This window comes from Rutidosis leptorrhynchoides, chromosome 2, assembly GCF_046630445.1.
Source record: "Rutidosis leptorrhynchoides isolate AG116_Rl617_1_P2 chromosome 2, CSIRO_AGI_Rlap_v1, whole genome shotgun sequence".
Taxonomy (NCBI): Eukaryota; Viridiplantae; Streptophyta; class Magnoliopsida; order Asterales; family Asteraceae; genus Rutidosis; species Rutidosis leptorrhynchoides.
In genome coordinates this window covers 708,362,126-708,379,398 of record NC_092334.1, presented here as the reverse complement: position 1 = coordinate 708,379,398, position 17,273 = coordinate 708,362,126, and the positions used below count along the sequence as shown (strand labels likewise).

Below are 17,273 nucleotides of genomic sequence, written 5' to 3'. Positions count from 1 at the left end.
TTCACCCACACAAATCCTCTCATCTTGTTCTAGTAAGAGAGAAAGAGTTTAGAGAGAGAGTGCTTGATTTGGAGAAGGAGTCGGATTCTCGCTAAAGCTCGGGTTCTAAAGTTGTTCATCTCGCTCCTAGCTACGTTGTGGTAGTATTGGTAAGCTCAAACTCCGAATTTCATTTGTTAGATTTGATATTCAAGTTAGGGTTTGAGCTAGATTTGTTGTGAAACCCTTTTAGGTGATGAAATGGGTTCATGGTGACTAGTTATTCTTATCACTTGGCGGGTTTTGGGTTGGTTGACGATTTGGCCTTGATTAGGCTTTGAAAATGAGTTTAATCACTAGGGTTAGTGATTATGGAAGTGTTGGAACACTTTTGGGTGTGTTTGGTTGACTAATTTTGAAATGGGTCAAAACTAGGGCTTGGTGTCAATTTGGGCAAGACGAGTGTTTAACACTTGTGTTTGGGTGTATTTGGCGTATTAGGACCATTGTCACTATTGTTAGTGATTATTGGTTAGTTTGGGCGCGTTTTGTGCTTGAAAGTGCATTTGGGTCGAATTTGCACTAAATGTCAAATGGGTTGGTTTGTAAGTCAACCCTAATTGTGTTGTGTGTTTTTGATAATGGAATAGGTACTTTCCATTGACGGGTTGCGGATTATTCGGTGGCATTCATCAGGGCGATAAGGTGAGTGTTAATATCCTATGTACATGTGTATGTGTAGGATGGGTGCGGGTCGGGTGAAGTGGTTCTTTGTTATAGAGCTCACTTCACATATAGGTAGATTTAATGGACTTGCGTTTAGGTCCAATTGGCACGGTTGTGCGTTTTGGTTGACAACCTTTGGCGAGGTACACGTTTTGTGTGTACGTTATCACACGTGTTTGTGATGTGGAGTATATAACCCCAATGGTGAAGGGTTGATATTGTTGTGAAGTGGATAACCCCGATGTGGTGGATTTTATAATCCCATGATCGTGGGTTTTGAGTTGGAGAAGTGGATCACGTGTGGATTCGGATTCACGATGACGCGTGTAGTTCGGTCATCTTATCGGAAGTGAGTCTCGTGTAGTTCGGATTCACGATGACGCGTGTAGTTCGGTCATCTTATTGAGGTAGTGATCTCGTGTTGTTCGGATTCACTAAGGCTCGTGTAGTTCGGCCAACCTCGATGTTGTTGTGTTAGTGAAGATAGTAGTCTCGTGTGGATGCGGATTTACTAAGGCTCGTGTAGTTCGGCCAAATCTTCATTTTGGTATTTGGTTGTTGGTATCGGGTTAAGGGGTTAACCTTGGACGTTTATATATTGTTATATATATATATATATATATATATATATATATATATATATATATATATATATATATATATATATATATATATATATATATATATATATATTAATGTATTGTTGTGATGTAGCTAGCCCTCCGGGTGTAGCTATTTGGCGTTGTTCACATCGTCGTGGGTGGACTTATTTGTCATTGTATCTTAGCTTGTTGCTTAGTGATCGTACGGTATGCGTAGACTAGCTTGCCTTTATGCTTGGATGCTCCGGTATGCGGTATTTGATTAATTTTGTGGCGTGTCCATTTTATGCATATATATGTATGTAGTATATTATCACTCACTAAGCGTTAACTTACCCTCTCGTTGTTTACATTTTTATAGATTGCTTGAATGCGGTGGCTCGGGTAAGCGTGGGGACTAGTGAGGTTGCGTAGTTTGCTTTAGAAGACTTGCTTTTGGTTTGATTAGGATTGGGTAGCGTATCCCCAATTCCATGCTCGGTCTATGTTCTGAATTTAACTAAATGGGTCGAAATGGTCACTTGGTTGTAATTTGGGTCGATGTGGTCCCGGGGTTGTAAAACTCGCTTTTATTATGGAAAACTCTTAGTTTTAATTATTATAACATATTGTGAAAGTGTTTTGGTTTAAAAGTGTCGGGAAGCGTGTTTTCCGCTCGCGTGTGTTTGAAAAACTGATCAGAACTTTTTAGTACAACTGGACGCCGTCCCAGATGGCTGGACACCGTCCTGGTCTTCACAACTGGACGCCATCCAGATAACTGGACGCCGTCCAGATGAACTGTCCCAGAAATATTTTTTTATGGCACGTTTTTGGTAGGATAACGGGTTGGGTCGTTACATAGAAACATCTTCTTAACATCTTCTAGGAACGACGCATGATGACTTTTCAAAATGGCCTCAACCTTGGCCGTAAACTCGGGGTCGTCGCTCGTGCCCCCATTATCGGTGTCGTGTCTGTTTCTCATCTTCATTCTATAAAACGGAAGAGGTTAAACATCGAAACGAAAAGACATGACATATATATATATATATATATACACATATACCCGAGCATGGTTTGGGGCTAAACTACCCAAAACGTTAGGTTGGCTTCAAAAGCTTCAACACAAATCCAACTTGAGGAACTAGTATCCAACAACCCCCTTTCCCTTCTCCGCACCTGCATCTAAAAAGATATACAACGAGAGGGGTAAGCTAACACTTAGTCAGTGCAATAAGTATACACATGCATATATAACCTACTTACTTGCAATCACAAACACAATACCGCATACAAGCTAGCAATTCGACAACCATGCAAACATCATGCATAAACTATTATCCGCGATTCACAATAAGCTAGCAATAACAATAGCATATGGTTCACAATTTAATATGGTAAATACAAATTCACACAACCATGGTTAACCAATCGAACAAGGGAACGGTACTTGAAAGACCTTCGGAATTCATAACGTCCATTAGTGTACATTACTCCGCGTGTTCACTAATCCCCCGGGTGATGTCTTGAACACCGCGACTAACTCACTCTCATGACAATGTGGTGTCTTGAACACCGCGACAATTCCACATGTCAATCAAACTAATGAGTGGTGTCTTGAACACCGCGACAATTCCACTCCCATGACAATGTGGTGTCTTGAACACCACGATAATTCCACATGTCAATCAAACCAATGAGTGGTGTCTTGAACACCGCAACAATTCCACTCGTTACATAGAATGTGGTGTCTTAAACACGTCGACAATTCCACATTCCACGCTAGACAAATAAGTACATTATATACGTACACGCATAATTATTCCACTCACCTTAACACCAAGATGATGATTATGCACTTCCGAAACTTTAAAACAACGTACCTAATACATTAAGTACACATTCAATACACAACTTGTGGAACCAACCACAATACTTACACTTGAGCATTTAATGACCCAATTGCATTAAATAACTCAACTACACCAAAACCGCCCATAAATGGCCAAGACTCATCTTTAATCATTAAAGCTAGTGATTTAAAGTCTACTAACTCTAACTAACACAAACTTAGGGTATTTCATACCCATTTCACCCAAGTAGGTCAAACTTAACCCATTTACAATCTTTCAACATTTAACAAGTCTATTAGTGCCTAACAACACAATTAACACTTACAAATCTCAATTTACATGACCAAACCCTAGATTATAGCCATTGGGTTTCCTTTCATTAATATAACCCAAATTCACCCATTTAACCCCCAAATGGGTCATACAAGACTCAAGTAAACAAAACCGTAACCATAAACCAATTAAAACTCAAAACATAGAGTTAAGACTTGCCAATACTATCACAACGTGGCTAGAGACGAAGGGAACAACTTTAAAACTTGGGTTCGGGTGAGATTTGGCCTTCTTCTTCACCAAAGTGAGCTCTCTTACTCTAAAACCTTATCTCTCTCTCTCTAGATTTAATTTGGGTAGATGAGAAAGTGATAAATGAGGATGGGATAAGGTTGAACCAATTTTAGACTCCCCAAAATTGGCCATAAGTTAAAAGACTAATATGCCCCTAAAAGATGCCATTTAAAATGGCTAAAGAGTCATTTCAGCAACATTTGTCGCATTCGCGACACAGTGTCGCATTCCGCGACAAACATGTTTCAAACGCCATAACCTTGACAGAAGTGGGGTTCTGGAGCTGTCGCGTCCCAGACAGCTTTGTCGCGGTTCGCGACCAACCAGAATGCGATGGGACACACTAAAACGCGACAGATCTTTTGATCAAACCATTTTTCAACGTTTTCTACATTTAAACCATGCACACTCGTTCGCGGTTAATATTAAACGTTTACAAGGTAAAATACGTACCTTTTAACCATGTATGGGGAAACGGGGTGTTACAATTATGAACCTTTAAGTGCTTAATCATTATGTTTTATCAAAGACACCCTAAGTCATAAACTCTATTCCAATAAATGGATTGGGGCTTCGGGTCTACATCCGTGGTGAAGCCTAAAATTTACATAACCGATGGCATAAAATAATACCGAATGCATTGAGTTATAAAATTTCAGCTGACACACTATGATTAAATCCAAACATCAAAAAAAGTAAGCTATTCTTTAGCACGAATATCTCTTACCATATTTATTTTGTTGAAGAGATTCGTAATTACAACAACAACAACAACAACAACAACAACAACAACAATAACAACACAATAACAAAACCCAATACCACATGAGTGGTGTATGGGGGAGGTGAGATGTAGACAATTCTTTCCCTATCTTTGAATAAAAAAAGTGATTTCTCCACCCAGAGTCATACACTCCAAGAAGTAGAGAGAGTCATCCCTCTCTTTATTCGACGGATAGAGAGATTGCTTTCGAGTGGACCTCCGGACATTAAGTAGAAAAAGAATTTTTTTTAAAAATAAGATAAAAATTAAAAATAAAATTGAGACGCCATAAAAATGGTAAAATCAAATTTTCATGGGTTTTAAATCATGTCTGAAATTTAATTTAGACTTTAAGTGTCAGTCAAGTCGTCAATAAAACGACGCTTGTTGTCGACTCAATAACTAGAGCCATAAGAGAGATTCATAATTGTTTCATCATAAAATTAGCGCATGCTTTTCTTTCTACAACACCAATAATACGAACGTTTAATAGTAAATTTAGTACCGATTTGCACTTTACAAATTGTCAATTTCCAAATTAGTTAATAGACTAGGCTGGGCTTATAAATATATGATGGTGAATTGGCGGGATGTTGGATTTCCGGAACCAAAGAAGAAGTGGACTAGTGTCACTATGTAATTGGACTGGTGTCACTATAATGATGGGATTTTATCACTACATGGTTGTTGGGTTGCTGGACTGACTGGTGGCACAAGCCACCACTAAACACCACTTGGTTCTGCCTCTGGTCTACATAGTGATGGATAGAAAAATGATTATTGATGGTCGTTCGGTTCTTGATGCGGGAGTCTTTAGTTCGAGTATCAATATAGTAACTGGACAACTGGATGCATCTAGGAGTACGGTTCCTCCATGGGGTGAGAAGTGGGATGAAAGGAGGTTTTCGGGTGTGGTTACAGGAGGTAATATTTCTTCGCGTAAATCCATGGGATGCGAAGTGGCATGGAAGGAGCTTGGTTCTTTACGTGGTTACGTGGGTGTCTTTAGTCTAACTCTCATTTTTTTTAGACGTTGGAGCTAAACCTAAAAGCTTGTATGAACTATGATAATCCATATTGTTGTTGCTAATGTTCACGTAAACGAAGATCATGCACTTTTATGTTTTAAAGATTGAAAGGAAGATGAATAATAAATGATAACTGAATTTCTACTTTAAAAGGGCGTATTATGAAGCTTAACTATTAATGTCTCAGTTGCTTCGGTTTTGAAGTTTGGAAGTATTGATGATGATATTCTTGTTGACTCCCCGATTCAAGTTCAAGCTAATCATCTCGTGCTGAGTTTTTTTTGGCGAGACCCATTCTAATCAACCGATGAAGATTGTGGGGAGTGGTGGAAGAAATGGGGGTGGAATTTTTTAATAGTTGAAAAAAAAAATGTTTAGGTGGAGATAATGTCGTTGCATCTTGTGAAATATTATCAGTTTTTTGTGAAAGGTTAGGAAATGTTACGTTTTAGTAAAGGTAGTTGATGCGAATGATTTAATATTTCATACGTATAATTTTTTTTTAAAACGTGCGTTTTTAGTAGTTTTATTTTAACTATAGAAATACATTATCTAAATTTGATTCGATCTTAGTAAACGTGAATATTTTATTTTTGTTTTTTATAAACAAACAATAAACTTTATACCACTCGGGAAAAATTCATCAAATAAATGAAGCTCTAAATGATAACATATGAGAACCGAATAGAACTTACGAGCTTGACTAAACAAAGAACCTAACTTGATATCACAACTCTAAACTAAGGATCTAAATAAGCAAACTAACCAAAAACAAAACTGAATAACACACTGAAAGCAACAAAATAAAAGATGATGCCCAATCAATCCTCAAGAAAGATTTAGAACTATCTTCGGTATGAAAACTCGAGAACAATGAACCAAATGACCAAGCTCAAATGTCTTTCACAAATTCAGGGAATTACTTCATCTCATCACCTTGAATCAGTCACTTATTTCTTGGCTTCTTTGCTTTAGTCGAAACCTTGGGTGGGTCATTGGAGTTAATAAGCATAACATCAACATTTTCGGCACCAAGACTTCTCAGCGCCACCAAACGCGATTCGCTAACAATGGGTTATTTTACCATGAGTTTATTTACCATTAAAACTTTACTCTTATTTTATGATTTTTTATTATTTTGATATGTCACAATCATGATTAGGTTCAAGTATGGTTATTATATATGTACTAAGATGTCATTTTAATTTACCATTGTGGTTGATGTTAAAAACTCGAATTTGTATATGACTGATTGGGTGAGTAAACTAATTTATGATTTTTATATAATTTTATATTTTACATCAACATGTCGAGTAGTTAAATTTCATATAGGACAGAACCAAGTTCATTATGAACCTTTAAGTGCTTAATCATTATGTTTTATCAAAGACACCGTAAGTCATAAACTCTATTCGAATAAATGGATTGGGGCTTCGGGTCTACATCAGTGGTGAAACCTAGAACTTACATAACCGATGGCATAAAATAATACCGAATGCATCGAGTTATAAAATTTCAGTTGACAAACTATGATTAAATCCAAACATCAAAAAAATTAAGTTATTCTTTAGCACGAATATCTCTTACCATATTTCTTTTGTTGAAGAGATTCGTAATTACAACAACAATAACAACAACTATAACAAAACCTAATACCACATGAGTGGTGTATGGGGGAGGTGAGATGTAGACAATCCTTCCCCTATCTTTGAATTAAAAAAGTGATTTCTCCACCGAGAGTGATACACTCCAAGAAGTAGAGAGAGTCATCCCTCTCTTTATTCGATGGATAGAGATATTGCTTCCGAGTGGACCTCCGACCATTAAGTAGGACTTTTTTAAAAAAAATAAGATAAAAATCAAAAATAAAATTGTGACGCCATGAAAATGGTAAAATCAAATTTCCGTGGGTTTTAAATCCTTCCTGAAATTTAATTTGGGCTTCAAGTGTCAGTCAAGTCGTCAATAAAACGACGCTTGTTGTCGACTCAATAACTAGAGCCGTAAGAGAGATTCATAATTGTTTCATCATAACATTAGCGCATGCTTTTCTTTCTACAATACCAATAAGACGAACGTTTATTAGTAAATTTAGTACCGATTTGTACTTTACAAATTGTCAATTTCCAAATTAGTTACTAAACTAGGCTGGGCTTATAAATATAGGATGGTGAATTGGTGGGATGTTGGATTTATGGAGCCAAAGAAGAAGTGGACTAGTGTCACTACGTAATTGGACTGGTGTCACTATAATGATGGGATTTTATCACTACATGGTTGTTGGGTTGTTGGACTGACTGGTGGCACAAGCCACCACCAAACACCACTTGGTTCTGCCTCTGGTCTACATAGTGATGGATAGAAAAATGATTATTGATGGTCGTTCGGTTCTTGATGCGGGCGTCTTTAGTTCGAGTATCAATATAGTAACTGGACAACTGGATGCATCTAGGAGTACGGTTCCTCCATGGGGTGAGAAGTGGGATGAAAGGAGGTTTTCGGGCGTGGTTACAGGAGGTAATATTTCTTCGCGTAAATCCATGGGGTGCGAAGTGGCATGGAAGGAGTTTGGTTCTTTACGTGGTTACGTGGGTGTCTTTAGTCCAACTCTCATTTTTCTTAAACGTTGGAGCTAAAGCTAAAAGCTTGTATGAACTATGATAATCCATATTGTTGTTGCTAATGTTCACGTAAACGAAGATCATGCACTTTTATATTTTAAAGATTGAAAGGCAGATGCATAATAAATGATAACTGAATTTGTACTTTAAAAAGGCGTATTATGAAGCTTAACTGTTAATGTCTCAGTTGCTTCGGTTTTGAAGTTTGGAAGTATTGATGATGATATTCTTGTTGATTCCCCGATTCAAGTTCAAGCTAATCATGTCGTGCTGAGCTCTTTTGGCGAAATTATTGTTTCTGTTGCGGATCATACACAAGTTGTTGCTTATGTTTCTGTTGCGAAGGATTCGCCTGCTCTTGATGCTTCTGTTTCTGTTAAGGGCACATCAGTGCCTGGTTCTGCTACGGTTTATGCATCTTCGGATGCACATGTTGCTGATTCTGCTTCAGATACGGGTAAAGAGAGTTCAACAGAAGGGGCTGGAAGACAACATGAAGTCGAATCTCATGTGGACTGCGTACCAGCGAATTCTTTTGGTGACAAAATTGGTATCGTTCGTCCTTTGGTTCCTCTTTCTAGGATTGACAAGAACAAGAAGAATAAGGATTGTGTTTCGTTCGTACTTCGGGATGAGATGAGGCGGTACAATCGAACGACGACGGTAAAGGTTTCTTCCAAGGATTTGCGGATGAACTAGCGGATAGTGGAGTGATTCTACCATGGGTCCCGAGTAAGGTTATCAACGGAAAGGCGGCCGATGTTAGTTCATTCAATTTCAAATCTAGGAAAGGTAAGGGAGTTCACATTGACAAGGTTGATGGAATGATTTGTCGTCGGACGAGAGGAATAAAAAACGCCCGTCCAAAGCCGGTTACTTGGATTTAGAATGTGTTTGAGGCGCATGGTGCTGTTGTTGTGTTTAATTTTGTGTTGTGATCATTTTAATAGTTTTGTTCTTGGGCTATTGTATTTTGTTAGCTTAGTTTATGTTTAGTGGTTTTCGAAATAGTTGAACTCGTCTTGAGTTAGGTTAGCCTAGGTTGGTTTATTCTTTTCGAGCATTTTCGTCGTTTGTTTTTCTTTTTCCATATCGGTTTAGGATTTTCATCTATTGATAAAGTTTTCTTTATTTTAATAGTAATTGTTATTTTAACAAAACAAAAAAAGCGTATTATCTATGGTTAATTGCAAGTATTTGCAACCATTGTCAAGGCGTTGGACAAAGCGCATTTTGACAAATTTTGTTGGACTTGTTTCATCAAAACCTGACCCAACCCACTTCGCTGCAAAAATTTATTCGTCTTGACCTGTTACCCAACTTACATATTTGCCATTTTAAAATCTTTTGCTTATTTTGACAAATGGAAGGTAAGTGTAGTGAACATGTTGTAGGCCTAAGATCTCTGGTAGAGAACTGGAGTTATGTTTACATAGGATTTTGGGCTCCCAACTTCTTGAATTTTCAAAACGTTTGTAAACTCATTTTTACATTTATAATAATTAATAATAATAATAATTAAATCAGGTAAAATACTATTTTCCATTTTCCAATCAAGTTGTATATATGGGGTATAAATGACTATCTGAAGCAAGTTGAAAATAAACTTTTGTTTCTGTATACGTAATATATTACTTGTTATTATGATATAGCCACCCGGCCCGTCTAGCTCATTTGGTAGAGCGCAAGGCTCTTAATCTTGTGGTCGTGGGTTCGAGCCCCACGGTGGGCGTTATTGTAGTTTTTGGCAATTATGTTTTTAAACTTTTATTACGACTGAAAAGAAGGGTTACATATTTATATTTTATAAATAATCAATCTGGTAAATAAATGGGCCCATTGAACCTGATCGCTGAACAGTTCGGCGAAGTTATTTACGTTGATCCAAAACCTACCGGATTAATACACGCTGAATCACTCTTTGCTTTGGTTGAGGTCAAAGATCCGGCTCCTATCCATCGTTATGTAACAGTCAAAGTTTCGTATTCACGAAGGTTGAAAGTTTGGGTGCAAGAATTCAATGAAAGAGTAGTCACAATTGAGGCAGTTTCTTTGGACTCTATCGAAGAATACAATTCATTGCTTCATAGCAACTGTTGTCCTGAACCAACATCAAACGAAAAGACTCATTCGGAAGATAGTATTTTTGTTGTTAACCAATTGTCTCCGGTTAATAATCACAGTAGCACTGAAGATGTTGAAGTCAGTTTAGAACCAACAAAAGATGATACCAAACAACTCCAAACGCCCCCTGGTACTCCCAATACGATTAAGAGTGTAAAAGAAGACCTGCATCATACTTTAGAAAGAGTTCAAAAAGCAATCTCTATTCAAATGTCAAAGAATAAAGGCAAAGGTATTTCAGTTTCTGCTTTTCCTAATCTTGATAATGTTGGTTCAAAAGAGGATTTTGACAGTTTACATACGTCCGAAATACCCTCCAAAGAAAAACCCTTTGAATTCAAAAATGCAGATTTTCCCACACTTTCCCCTAATGTCACTAAAAGTAGTCAACTTAATGTTAGGAAGAGGGGATCGTCTGGACGTTGGGAGATATAAATTTGAGAGAAAAACAACTCTATTACTCACAAGAATAGATTTACAGAGTATTACAAAACTCTTACAAAAAAAAAAAAAACTCTCAAACTCACACACACTCTCTAGGTTGTGATTACACTTCTCTGAGTGATTTGGGATGATTTACAATTGAGGTTTGCACCTCTATTTATAGTAAAAATTCTATGGCGGTGGAAGGGTGTGAACGGAGATGGTGGGCGGCCGTCATCGTGTTCATCTTTGCTTCTTCTACATGGTGTTCAAAGAAGGCTACTTTGAACATCTAGAAGGAGAGCTTCTAGATTGTAGGCTGGAAACTTTCAATTCTCCCCCTCCAGTCGAATCCACGAACATTCCAGTTATGTCTCTGCATAACTCCAACTTCTCTCGAGTCACCACCTTTGTTAACATATCCGCAGGATTCTCCTTTGTATGGATCTTCACTAGTCTCAACAGTTGTCGATTAATTACCTCGCGTATCCAATGATAGCGAATATCAATATGTTTTGTACGGGAATGGTACATGGAGTTCTTGCTTAAATCTAGAGCACTCTGACTGTCACAATGTACCTTGTACTCCTTTTGCTTGATTCCAAATTCTTGGAGATAACGCTTTAACCACACCATTTCTTTTCCAGCTTCTGCGGCAGCAATATACTCTGCTTCAGTTGTGGATAATGCAACACACCTCTGTAGTCTTGACTGCCATGAAACAGCTCCCCCTGCAAAAGTGTAAATGAATCCTGAAGTAGATTTCCTACTATCAGGATCTCCGACCATATCCGCATCTGTATAGCCTTCCAAGATTGGATCAGCTCCCCCGTAACAAAGACATAGATTCTTTGTACCTTTAAGATATCTGAGAATCCATTTTACCGCCTCCCAATGCTCTTTCCCGGGGTTCGAGATAAAACGACTCACCGTTGTAGTGACCCGAACTTTTCCATGTTTATATATATTAATTGAGATTGATATTTACATGATTAAATATTTCCAACATGTTAAGCAATCAAACTTGTTAAGACTTGATTAATTGAAATATGTTTCATATAGACAATTGACCACCCAAGTTTACCGGCGATTCACGAACGTTAAAACTTGTAAAAACGACATGACGATATATATATGGATATACATATGGTTAACATGAGATTATGATAAGTAAGTATCTCCATAAGTATATTAACAATGAGTTATATACATATAAACAAGACTACTAACTTAAGGATTTCGAAACGAGACATATATGTAACGATTATCGTTGTAACGACATTTAAATGTATATATATCATATTAAGATATATTAATATATCATAATATCATGATAATATAATAATTTAACATCTCATTAGATATAATAAACAATGGGTTAACAACATTAATTGAGATCGTTAACTTAAAGGTTTCAAAACAACACTTACATGTAACGACTAACGATGACTTAACGACTCAGTTAAAATGTATATGCATGTAGTGTATTTAGATGTATTAAAATACTTTTGAAAGACTTCAAGACATATATCAAAACACTCATACTTAACGAAAATGGTTACAGTTACTTTCCCATTCTTTTCTTTCATCAAGAATTCTAGTCGTATTCTTACCCGTATTATACACAGCTTCAAAACGTACTTACTATGGGTATATACCAATAGGAACTAGCATGGGATTCCACTCTTGATTATGTCATGTATGACTAATCAATTTTAACTTCTACCATGAGCTAGTCAACTAACTAGAACTCCTTTTAACCCCACTCACCACTCACCAATTACCACTCATCATTCACTCCATTTCACTTCCAATTCTCTTTCTAATTCTCTCTCAACACACACACACACACACACACACACACACACTATTATGAACGTATTTTTCCAGTAGTTAATCATCATCTTCATCAAAAATCACTTCAAGAATCAAGCTATAATCATCATAGGAAGAACACTTCAAGAACACTTCAAAAATCCCTTCAAGTTTACTAATTTACTTCCAAGCTTTCTAATCCATTCCAAGTAATCATCTAAGATCAAGAAACCTTTGTTATATACAGTAGGTTATCTTTCTTATTCAAGGTAATATTCATATTCAAACTTTGATTCAATTTCTATAACTATAAACTATCTTAATTCGAGTAAAAATCTTACTTGAACTTGTTTTTGTGTCATGATCCTACTTCAAGAACTTTCAAGCCATCCAAGATCCTTTGAAGCTAGATCATTTCTTGTCACTTCCAGTAGGTTTACCTACTAAACTTGAGGTAGTAATGATGTTCATAACATCATTCGATTCATATATATAAAACTATCTTATTCGAAGGTTTAAACTAGTAATCACTAGAACATAGTTTAGTTAATTCTAAACTTGTTCGCAAACAAAAGTTAATCCTTCTAACTTGACTTATAAAATTAACTAAACACATGTTCTATATCTAAATTATATGCTAACTTAATGGTTTAAAACCTGGAAACACGAAAAACACCGTAAAACCGGATTTACGCCGTCGTAGTAACACCGCGGGCTGTTTTGGGTTAGTTAATTAAAAACTATGATAAACTTTGATTTAAAAGTTGTTATTCTGAGAAAATTATTTTTATTATGAACATGAAACTATATCCAAAAATTATGGTTAAACTCAAAGTGGAAGTATGTTTTCTAAAATGGTCATCTAGACGTCGTTCTTTCGACTGAAATGACTACCTTTACAAAAACGACTTGTAACTTATTTTTCCGACAATAAACCTATACTTTTTCTGTTTAGATTCATAAAATAGAGTTCAATATGAAACCATAGCAATTTGATTCACTCAAAACGGATTTAAAATGAAGAAGTTATGGGTAAAACAAGATTGGGTAATTTTTCTCATTTTAGCTACGTGAAAATTGGTAACAAATCTATTCCAACCATAACTTAATCAACTTGTATTGTATATTATGTAATCTTGAGATACCATAGACACGTATACAATGTTTCGACCTATCATGTCGACACATCTATATATATTTCGGAACAACCATAGACACTCTATATGTGAATGTTGGAGTTAGCTATACAGGGTTGAGGTTGATTCCAAAATATATATAGTTTGAGTTGTGATCAATACTGAGATACGTATACACTGGGTCGTGGATTGATTCAAGATAATATTTATCGATTTATTTCTGTACATCTAACTGTGGACAACTAGTTGTAGGTTACTAACGAGGACAGCTGACTTAATAAACTTAAAACATCAAAATATATTAAAAGTGTTGTAAATATATTTTGAACATACTTTAATATATATGTATATATTGTTATAGGTTCGTGAATCAACATTGGCCAAGTCTTACTTCTCGACGAAGTAAAAAAATCTGTGAAAGTGAGTTATAGTCCCACTTTTAAAATCTAATATTTTTGGGATGAGAATACATGCAGGTTTTATAAATGATTTACAAAATAGACACAAGTACGTGAAACTACATTCTATGGTTGAATTATCGAAATCTAATATGCCCCTTTTTATTAAGTCTGGTAATCTAAGAATTAGGGAACAGACACCCTAATTGACGCGAATCCTAAAGATAGATCTATTGGGCCTAACAAACCCCATCCAAAGTACCGGATGCTTTAGTACTTCGAAATTTATATCATATCCGAAGGGTGTCCCGGAATGATGGGGATATTCTTATATATGCATCTTGTTAATGTCGGTTACCAGGTGTTCACCATATGAATGATTTTTATCTCTATGTATGGGATGTGTATTGAAATATGAAATCTTGTGGTCTATTGTTACGATTTGATATATATAGGTTAAACCTATAACTCACCAACATTTTTGTTGACGTTTAAAGCATGTTTATTCTCAGGTGAATATTAAGAGCTTCCGCTGTTGCATACTAAAATAAGGACAAGATTTGGAGTCCATGTTTGTATGATATTGTGTAAAAACTGCATTCAAGAAACTGATTTCGATGTAACATATTTGTATTGTAAACCATTATGTAATGGTCGTGTGTAAACAGGATATTTTAGATTATCATTATTTGATAATCTACGTAAAGCTTTTTAAACCTTTATTTATGAAATAAAAGTTATGGTTTGTTTTAAAAATGAATGCAGTCTTTGAAAAACGTCTCATATAGAGGTCAAAACCTCGCAACGAAATCAATTCATATGGAACGTTTTTAATCAATAAGAACGGGACATTTCAGTTGGTATCCGAGCGTTGGTCTTAGAGAACCAGAATTTTGCATTAGTGTGTCTTATCGAGTTTGTTAGGATGCATTAGTGAGTCTGGACTTCGACCGTATTTACTTGAAAAATGATTGCTTAACAAATTTTGTTGGAAACTGTATATTTTTAACATGTGAATATTATGTGATATATTAATCTCTTAACGCGTTTGATATTATGTGATAGATGTCTACCTCTAGAACAAGTCCCATTGACTCACCTAATAATAATGAAGAGTCAAATGTAAATTGGAATGATTCGTGGACTGATTCACAAGTTCCCGAAGAGGAACCGGAAGAAGAGTCGGAACCGGAAGAAGAATCGGAACCGGAAGAAGAATCGGAACCGGATGAAGAAATAGAACCGGTGGGGGAAATAATAAAACGGTTAAGTAAAAGAAAATCCTCAACCAACCGACCAAGGTTAATTATGGTCAATGGTGTTTCCGCCAAGGAAGCAAAATATTGGGAGGATTACCAATTCTCCGATGAATCGAATTCCGACGAGAATTCCGATGATGTTATAGAAATTACCCCAACTGAATTTAAAAAGGCAAAAGAAAATAATAAGGGAAAGGGCATAAAAATAGAGAAATCTAATTCCAACCCCGATGAACTTTATATGTATCGTCAACCCCCGAAATCCTTAAGTTGTAACAATGACCCGGGAACCTCTAAACCACCAGGTTTTTCTAAACCAATGTGGAAAACGACGGCTCGTATTAGGGGAACATCATATATCCCTAGAAACTTGGCAAAACGAACCAAAACCGAAGAAGAAGAAACAAGCGAGTCGGAATAAGATAGTTGTATTCGTGTGGTGTAATATATGTAATATAGTGTGCTTATGCTTTATGATATATGTAAAAATTGCTTTTATTAATAAGTATTTTTTTTTATGAATCTAACTCTTGTCTATTTTACAGTATAAAAACACAAAATGGATAGACAACCCAATATTTTAAGAGACCTACCCGGAGACATGATTGATGAAATCTTGTCTAGAGTCGGTCAGAATTCTTCGGCACAACTATTTAAGGCGAGATTAGTTTGTAAGACATTCGAAGAACGTTCCAAGAATGCCTTGGTTTATAAAAGGCTTTCGTTCGAAAGATGGGGGATATCACATTGGGAAATCCATAAGTTACGATATGTTTACTTTGACGCATATATTGCGGGGAACCCAAATGCTATTTTACGCAATGGGTTAAGAAATTATTTTGACTCAATATATCCGAATATTGGACTTCGTGATTTAGAAAAAGCGGCTAACATGCAACATAAAGAAGCATGTTATGCTTACGGATTAGTAATGTTCGCTTCTCACCAAAGTGAGAACAAGAACATCGGGCTACAACTATTAAACAAAATGTTCCCACAAGTGACGGAGTCGGTAATTGGGGTAAGAAATGAGGTTTTTAGATTGTTACGGGACTGTTGGACATTACGTAACCCTCGTCCCTTTGACGACGTTACAACACGTTGTCTTATCAACGGCCATAACGGTTATGTTCCACAAGACCAAGGATGGGAAGTAATCCTAGTAAAACCAGAATGCATGACATGTTTCTGGACGTATGAATTACGTGTCTTTATTGCCTTTGCTGAACGACTTGTGTACTAGCTAGAATTATCTTCACAACTATCTTGTATCAAAGTTATTGTGTGCTATATTTCATGCTTTATGTAAAATAAGCGGTATTGTAAGTTTGTAAAATATTGTATAAAAGTTTGAACGCAAAATATTATTATAATCAGTTTTTCATATAGAATTGTAGTAGTTGAATTGTATATTAGCTACTAAGTATGAACTTAACGGGTAGGTACTACCCGAATTTAAACTTATAAAACGCTAATATGAAGAAAAAGCTTTTATAAATGAGTTCATATTATGCTACGAAATACTATTAACTACTCTTAATATTCTGTATGATTAACTTGTTCCATTTGACTATTTTGAAGGAAATGGCACCGACTACTTGACACACCGTGAATATGAATGAAGAGGAATTTCGTACTTTTCTAGCTTCAAACATAGCCGCAGTACAGGCTGCGCTACATACCAACAATAACCTTGGATCTAGCAGTACAGGAAATCGTGTAGGATGCACCTACAAAGAATTCACTGCCTGCAAACCTTTGGAATTTGATGGAACCGAAGGACCGATCGGATTGAAACGGTGGACCGAGAAGGTCGAATCGGTGTTTGCCATAAGTAAGTGTACTGAAGAGGACAAAGTAAAGTACGCTACGCATACCTTCACAGGTTCTGCGTTAACATGGTGGAATACCTATCTACAGCAAGTGGGACAAGACGATGCGTACGCACTACCGTGGTCAGCATTCAAGCACTTGATGAACGAGAAGTACCGTCCCAG

General features: G+C 36.3%; 1 non-coding gene across 1 annotated transcript; it reads left to right on the top strand.

The window, feature by feature from the left end:
• The first annotated feature begins 9,780 nt into the window (after positions 1 to 9,780).
• Positions 9,781 to 9,853, top strand: TRNAK-CUU (transfer RNA lysine (anticodon CUU)). The gene has a single exon. It is a non-coding gene; the product is annotated as a tRNA-Lys (tRNA).
• Positions 9,854 to 17,273: the final 7,420 nt, after the last annotated feature.